Here is an 8,113-nt window from a genome sequence, read left to right on the forward strand (position 1 = left end):
CGATCTACCAGTGTAAGCTTAGGGAAATTATTTCTTTTGCTTCACACTACTGAGAACCCAGAATGTTCTAGAGAGCAGGGGCCAGGGTCCTGGCAAACATTTGCGGAATGCCCGGGCCCTGCCGTGGCCAGGGCTGGCTTGCAGGCACACAGCCCTTTAGAACATACCGTTTAGGTGCGGCACGGATGCGATTTTGTTTACAGGGCAATGGTCCTCCCGGTTACCCTCTGCCAGGAATCCAGGCTCTTTTCCCAGAAATAATGCTCTTCCAAAGGGTAGATAAATATCCCCTCCCATTATATGGAGAGTTAATAAGATAACCTGAGAGCTGCAGGCACACACCCAAGGGCAGCGCATGGCTGGAGCATGACCCTGTCACGGGAAGACTGAGGGCGTGGACGACACCAGACAGGTGACCGGAGAGCAGCGTACAGACCTCGGCGCCAGCCGGGACTGGCGGCGGCATAGGCGGAGGAGGGAGGAGCAAGGAGGCACCTGTGAGTTTCCCCCGGGAGACTGGAGGAGGCCAGACTCCGGATGGGGTCTGTAAGAGTGGCAGAGGGTAGGAAAGCCGTCACACGTGCAGCCTTCCGCTGACAGGTTGAGGCGTATGACAGACAGTAGAGGAGACGTCGTTAACAAAATAGGTGATGTTTCCTTAGAACGCGACCCCAGGGAGGAGCCGGGAACGGTCAGCCAGCACCTGAGCGCAGGTATGAGTGGGGAGGGGGCACAGATGAAAGGGAGCCGCTAACTGTGCCCTGGGACCGTGGGGCGTCCCTGCTGAGGGACACACTTGGAGCTGTGTCAGTGGAGGAGAAATCATTTTCTAGATGTAAATTTAAAAGTTAAGTGTATTCTTGGCACAAATCAATGAAGGGAAAACGCACGCCCGAGGCATAATGGGGATTTGAGGGCCGCTGAAGCACAGGGGTGATGTGGGGAAGGAGAGAGGGAGGGAAGGGATCCAGGAGAGGTGACAGGCACAGGGACTTCGGGGCAAGAGCATAGTGGGCAAAATGAATAGGGATCACACACGCACACACATGCTGGCATGCACGTGACCATATCCACATTTATTTCATTACCTGAGAATGGGTGTAGACACCGGGGAGCGTGGGGGAAGACAACGGTTTCCATTTGGGGCGTCTTCCGCGTGCGGCGATGGCCAGAATGCAGACAGACTTACAAGAGTAAGGAAATCTTTCACCAAATAACGGGCACAGGCAGGATAGTGTCCCCGTGAGGAAGGCAGCCCGAGCCGAGGACTTCGTGACTGTCCCCTCAGTGGGAAGCAGAAACAACCATTCCATCTTGTTTTTCTTTTAAGTTTATTTATTCATTTTTGAGAGAGAGAGGGAGAGAGGGAGAGGGAGGGAGACAGAATCCCAGGCAGGTTTCACACCGTCAGCGCAGAACTTGAAGGGGCCTCAAACTCACGAACCGTGAGATGATGACCCGAGCCCAAACCAAGAGTCGGTGGCTTACCTGACTGAGCCCTCCAGGCGCTCCCCCACCCCCACCCCCCCACCACCCACAACCTACCACCTTTAACAGTGTGCCCAAAACGATACTTTGCCTCTATCACGTCACTGTATAGCACTGCTGAAAAGAGTTTGGACTGTCGAAACAGCAACCCAAGGTGAATGAAGACTTGCCAGAGAACATTCCTGCGAGATTTCCGTTAAAAAGAATCAGTTTCACAACCGCCCTGTAATGTCCGTGTATCACCAGTTCTAAGCATACATTGATGTTGTGCATTGTAACATCCCTGAAATCCCTATGCACCTGCTGAGCACAGGTGGCCAATCTGCCATTGCCCTGATGACATGTGACTTAGCTATAAATCCTACAGCATGAGGGGGTAGTGAGAACCCCTCGATATTTCAGTCAACAAAACACTTACAGGATAAGAAAGTTCATTGGATAAAGGCAAAGGAATCGATTCGCCAAGAGAATACAGCATTTCTGGAGGTTTATGCACCAAAAAGAGCTTGTAAATACCCAAGATAAGAACCGAGAGATGTGCAAGAAGAAGCAGAAAACCCGGAGATTTCAATACCTGTCTCTCAGTAATTGATACAAAAAGATAAAGAGATAGTCTGGGTGGCTCAGTTGATTAAACATCCAACTTTTGATTTCAGCCCAGGTCAGAATAATCTCACAGTTCATGGGATTGAGCCCCGCATCAGGCTCTGTGTTGATGGTGTGGAGCCTGCTTGAGAGTCTTTCTCTCTCTCTCTCTCTCTCTCTCTCTCTGTCCCTCCACTCCCCCCCCAAAAATAAAGAAAGAAACATTAAAAAAGATAGAAAACCGATAAGAACATAGAAGACTTGAACAGCGCTCCGAACCAACTTGACCTGACAATTGTAGACAAAGCAGAATACACGGTGTTTTCAAATGCACACAGAATATTTACCAAGATAGGCTGCATTTTTGGTCATAAAACCAAAGAAATGAAAGCATAGTTTCACATAAGGAATGTACGAAAGTATTTATAGCAGGTTATTTTGTAATATCCAAAAGGTGGAGACAACCCCAAACCCCATGAAAGGTGACCAGATAAACAAACCAGTCTATTCACACAATGGAACACCATTCGGCACTAAATAAAAGAACCGGTGATATTTATTCTAAGTGGATGACTCTTAACTCTGCTGCAAGGAAGAAGTCAGATACAAAGAAGAATCTGTCCAATTCCACGTAAATGGAATTCTAGCAAAATGTTGTGTAGAGACAGGAATCAGATCAGCATTTCCCTGGGGAGAAGGGTGGAGGTGGGAGGGAAGGACAGGGAGGTACGACGAAGGGGCAGGAGGAGACATCTGGACGTGGCGGGCGAGTTCATTTTCTTGATAGTGGCCATGGCATCGCAGGTAAACACACACAAAAACTGAACAGTAGATATGCAGTTTGTTGAGTGTCAGTGACACCTCAATAAGATATTGAAAACCTCAATCGGTAGAAATCAGAAATCTGAAATGAGAAGAAAGCCTTGTCTCACAGTTTTATGGGCATTATTTTTCTTCCTGTCCTGGTGGCACATGAAACAACGGTGCATCTTACAATGAAGAACACACAAGACTCAGTACGTTACAAGTATACCTTCCCCCGCCCCCAAATCCCCTGTAACGAGTGTCTCCGAGAAGATGAGGGGCTTTGCAACCTATTTGCCCGGGGAATGGATTTTTCAAGTAACAGGTAGAAGCCATGGGCAAGAGGGATAACCAAGGATCTGCGCGGAGAAGTAAGGATCTAGACAACCCACGTGACAGAGTAGAGCTTTCTATCAAGGCGCACGGGTACTGTCCCAACTTGTGCTTTTTCGTCTTCCTTGAGAAGAGTGAACTCTCCAAATGCAATCTCATGCTCTCGACGTGTGTAGTATTTACCCACTTTCACAACAGTAGCAGGGTGTTATTTGGTTGTGACGGGTTCCGGAACTTGAAGAGATTCCGTAGCTGGAAGTTTGGGTTGGGAGCCGTGGGCTCAGAGGCAGGTGAAACCCGCCAAGAGGTGAATCCATGAACTCAGGTGGGGAGAAGTTGGAAGAGGGCAGCTCAGAACTCCACGGAGGATGAACAGGAGAACCTTCTGGGTCCCTTCTGAGAGAAGAGGGTGGGGAGGAAGGGACAGACGCGAGCAGTACAAGCCGGGCAGTGGCCACGGGGGCCACACACGAGGATCGTTCGTGGTTACCATGGGCGACTATTTCATCGTGTTCCTCGTAATAACGGATAATAAAGTAACACTGCACGCATTTGCCATTTATCACAGTAACACTGTGACTTCGCGGGAACCCCTATCTGTCCTCTCTCTAAAAGGGAGTTCAGGCATCTTGCAAACAAAACAGAAGAAAACAAACAAACAAACACCATGTGAAAAATTCAGTGCATCAGAAACAAAGCAGGCTACAGCGGCGAGGTGCATAAAATAAACCCAAACTTTGAGCTTCCTGGCGGCCCCGGGGGGAGCAGGAAACATAGCACGTGAGAGGTAGCAGCTCCCGGTAACTCACAGAAGGGAAGATCGCTCTCCGCGTGGCCTACGCCCAGCCGGCAAGATTCAGACACTACACTGCACAGTCATATCACCATCATTTCACGGCAAGTACATCAATAGTATTCATTTACATATAGCTTGGGGCAACTTTTAGTAAAAATCAGACATGATATTGAGGTATAATTTCATGAACACGTTTATTTTTTCCGGCCATTAATTGGGTCCAAGGATGGAACTTAGCATATCTACATCACAGCTTCCCTTAGATTATCTTCCCCAGTATTATTTCCCCGAAAGCAGGCTGTTGATGGCAGCTGGACGGCCGGAGAGAACAGTGACGGTCGTTAGCATGGAAACGGATCGCCTTAATTGCTGAGTGGGGACGGACACAGGAACCTTGGTGGCCAGATAAACAGGGACAGAGTTAATTCTTCCCTTAAAAAATCAGGAAACCCGAAGGGAAGGCTACCCCACTCGGCACAGAGCGGGGCCGTAGGGACAGCTGCATGTAAAGTTGTAGTCCTTCTCAGGAAGCAGTTTGGGGTCTGTGCCAGAGCTTGAACCTGTGCTCCCGGGAGCCGGCGGTTCTCTGTCCCTGTTGATCCCCGGGCCGCCCCCATCACTGGTACCCGAATCTTGTGAGGAGAGCAGAGTCCCAGCCCCCACTCCGGACCTGCTGAATAGGAATGTTAACAGCGGGTGACGGAAAGACTCCGGGGTCTGTGGTTTAACAAGCCGCTACCCACGGACCCTCTGAAGTTCGGGAACTCTTGCCCACAAAGGTCAGAGCCTGAAAAAAGTCTCAGAGTTGGCGTTGCCACTTAGGCAGGGCAGGAAGCAGACCCTCCGGGTTCATGCCTGATTTCCATTCCTTCTCTTCTTTCCTTTATTACATTTCTTTCTTCCCCGTGCATTTATTGAGCAGCTACTATGTTTGAGGCCCTGCACGAAGGCCTTAGGCTCAAAGATGGATGGGAGTTCTAACAGCACACGAAGCCCCAGGAATGTACCGGAATAAACCGGTTTTTTTTGAAGCTTTTTAATTAAATGTTGGAGATCATTGCTTTGGTGTGGTGAATGTTCAGCCCATCCTTCTGAAAATAGATGGAAAATAGAACCGTATGTCTTCTGTGACCCTTGCTGGTCCCCGATAATAAAACTCTGGGCTGTTTCTGATTCAAGTTCGAGTTTAAAGGCCCTAATGTAATACAGGCTGTATCAAAATAATTTTTTAAAATTTTTTTATGTTTGTTTATTCTTGAGAGACAGAGAGACACAAAGCGCTAGTGGGAGAGAGGCAGAGAGGGAGGGAGACACAGAATCCAAAGCAGGCTCCAGGCTCCGAGCTGTCAGCACAGAGCCGGACGCGGGGCTCAAATCCACAAACTGCGAGATCATGACCTGAGCTGAAGTCGGACGCTTCACCGACTGAGCCACCCAGGCGCCCCAAAATAATTTTTTTCCAAAAAAAAAAAACACAAAAAACAATACCTGGGAGAGGTGAACCTCACTCACTGAGTCATCTAGAAATTCTGCCTATTTGGTATAAAAAAAGGAGGGGGGAACAAATCTGAAGCTCCAGGACATGGCAGACGTGGTGAGAGCTTAATGCAGAACTTGTGGAAGGTATGGAGAATCAGTCAACTGCAGGCATTTCTTGCACACCTGTTATGTTCCAGGCAGGGTGGGAAGCTCCGAGAATTCAAAGATGGGAAACACGGAATTTCTTCCCTAGCGCTGCTGAGGACCCAGCGGGGAAGGCAGGTGTGCTCAGGCCAAACAGATACAAACGTGGCTCTTCCACGATCCCCGTAGGTTGTGACCGCGTAGGAGTGTTTGTTTTCTATTTACAGATCAATTCTGGTTTCTTGACCTCATCTTGCTTTCTGCTCCCTGCCTGCACCTGTCTCCCGTCCAGAGTGAAAGAAGCCCTCGCCGCTTTTGGAGCCGAGGACAGGTCTAGGCGGGAGCCCCTTTGTGCGGGGTGGTCATGATCACTGTGCTGTCTTCCTGTTTTCGGCGGGGCGTGGGAATTCCATAAGGCCAGCCTCACTTTCTGGCTAGATTCTGGGATTTCTCTTTGAAGTTGCAAAGGAAGCATTGAGATTTCGGAAGCAGAGCCTCAAATTGTTAACCAAATGTGTAAAAGTTGGCCATGATTATAACCGGACAGCACTCAACGTAAACAGGAGGAATCCCCGGCCTGCTTAAGATCCTGTCGCTTCCTAGGGACAAAATGCCTGGTGGTCAAGTCCGGAGAGGAAAGCGCACCTTCCTTGGGAGGTGGATTTCTTTTCCTCCAGTTACCCCACTTCCGAGACCCTTCCCCAAACTGCCACGTCTTTGCTGATGCACCTGTCTGCCTTTATGGCAAGCATGGCTTTCTCTTCATTTTTCCTGCCTTCATTCATTCACTCATCACCCACTTAATAAATATTCTGAGGGCCTTACAGGTGCCGGGCAAATGTGGTCATCAACTGGCTCCCGATGGCATGGCTGGACAGTTGTTCAAGTCGCCCCTTCCTTAGTTCAGCCAGTGCCCAGCTCCTGGTCAGCTACCGTGGCTGTTAGTGTGGTCTCGGGCGGCCCAGAACCCTAAATCGCTCATCAGGGAGCACGGTGCGATCCCCAGAATTCCTTCTCTGCACCCATCGCTGTGACCTTGACATGAGAGGTGACTAAATGAGGGAAGGCTTGCGTTGAGCCGCCAGCATGGAAGGTGGGGGCTGGGTGTCAGCTCAGAGGGAGTGTGAGTCAGAAAGACCGAGGTAAAAGAAAAGGCAAATTAATTAGCTTGTCAAATCCTTCTTCTCAGAGAGCACGGATGCTACAGACTCTTGCATAATCAAGTGTCACTCCCCAGCAACGGGGAGATTCCATACCTCGCTTCTCTTCAGGTATCCGTTTTTGTTTCAAAGGTGTTTGTGAATTAGTGCAGATTTCACAAAGGTGGAGAAAGATGCAGAGAGGAACATTTCGCAACATTAAATAGGTCCAGTTGGATCTTAAATCTGTATACGTGTAGGTCCAGATGTTACAAGATTGAACACGATACTCATTTTTTACATGGGAACTCAATGGTTATTGAACACAAAATTGTGAATTGTTTTAGTAAAAGTAGTTAATGAGACGTCTATGACATTTTCAAAAGCACTTTTCAGCTTGTTTGAATATTTCTATGTGCTTTCTTGCCATTCATTAATGTATGGTTTGTATCTTGCAGGACTAACATGAGGAAAGTTCCTGGGTACATCACACCCCAGTTGAATGTCTAAGGAGATTGTTCTGACCATGAACGACATATTCCAATTTGGGGTTTTATTTAAAATTTCCCTGCATTGAAAAACTTGAAAGACTCAAGAGATACTTTGTGGGTCCAGCTACTGATTCAAGAGAAAATTGCTATGTTAGTAATAGTCATTTTTATGACAAAATTATAATATTTCAATATTTTCTGCAATAATGATTCATCCCATACAGCCGCATTGGAATGTTCAGATATGACATATAGAGCTCATGCTTTATTTTCCAACCTGTGAATTGCCTTAAGCATTTTATTTATCAGGGACGCCTGGGTGGCTCAGTCGGTTAAGCGCCCGAATTTGACTCAAGTCGTGATCTCATAGTTCGTGGGTTCCAGCCCCACATCAGGCTCTCTGCTGTCAGCACAGAGTCTGCTTCGGATCCTCTGTCCCCCTCTCTCTGCCCCTCCCCTGCTTACATTCTCCTCCCCACCCCCGGTCTCTCTCTCTCTCTCTCTCTCTCTTACGAAAATAAATATTAAAAGGGGTTTTAAAAATATTGTATTGGGGCGCCTGGGTGGCGCAGTCGGTTAAGCGTCCGACTTCAGCCAGGTCATGATCTCGCGGTCCAGGAGTTCGAGCCCCGCGTCAGGCTCTGGGCTGATGGCTCAGAGCCTGGAGCCTGTTTCCGATTCTGTGTCTCCCTCTCTCTCTGCCCCTCCCCCGTTCATGTTCTGTCTCTCTCTGTCCCAAAAATTAAAAAAAAAAAAAAAATATTGTATTTATCATTTCCACTTCCGTTGCTTTGGCGGCGTGATATTTTTCCAAATTGAAATAACAAAACCTTGCCTACAAAGCTCTTAAAACC

The 8,113-nt window shown here is 48.3% G+C and overlaps 1 long non-coding RNA gene across 1 annotated transcript; it reads left to right on the forward strand.

The window, feature by feature from the left end:
• Positions 1 to 284: 284 nt before the first annotated feature.
• On the forward strand, positions 285 to 7,488 carry LOC121037719 (uncharacterized). The gene is made up of 2 exons (XR_005793943.1): positions 285 to 497; positions 7,227 to 7,488. It is a non-coding gene; the product is annotated as an uncharacterized LOC121037719 (long non-coding RNA).
• The last annotated feature ends 625 nt before the right edge of the window (positions 7,489 to 8,113 follow it).

This window comes from Herpailurus yagouaroundi, unplaced genomic scaffold (assembly GCF_014898765.1).
Source record: "Herpailurus yagouaroundi ecotype Mexico unplaced genomic scaffold, PumYag 164, whole genome shotgun sequence".
Taxonomy (NCBI): Eukaryota; Metazoa; Chordata; class Mammalia; order Carnivora; family Felidae; genus Herpailurus; species Herpailurus yagouaroundi.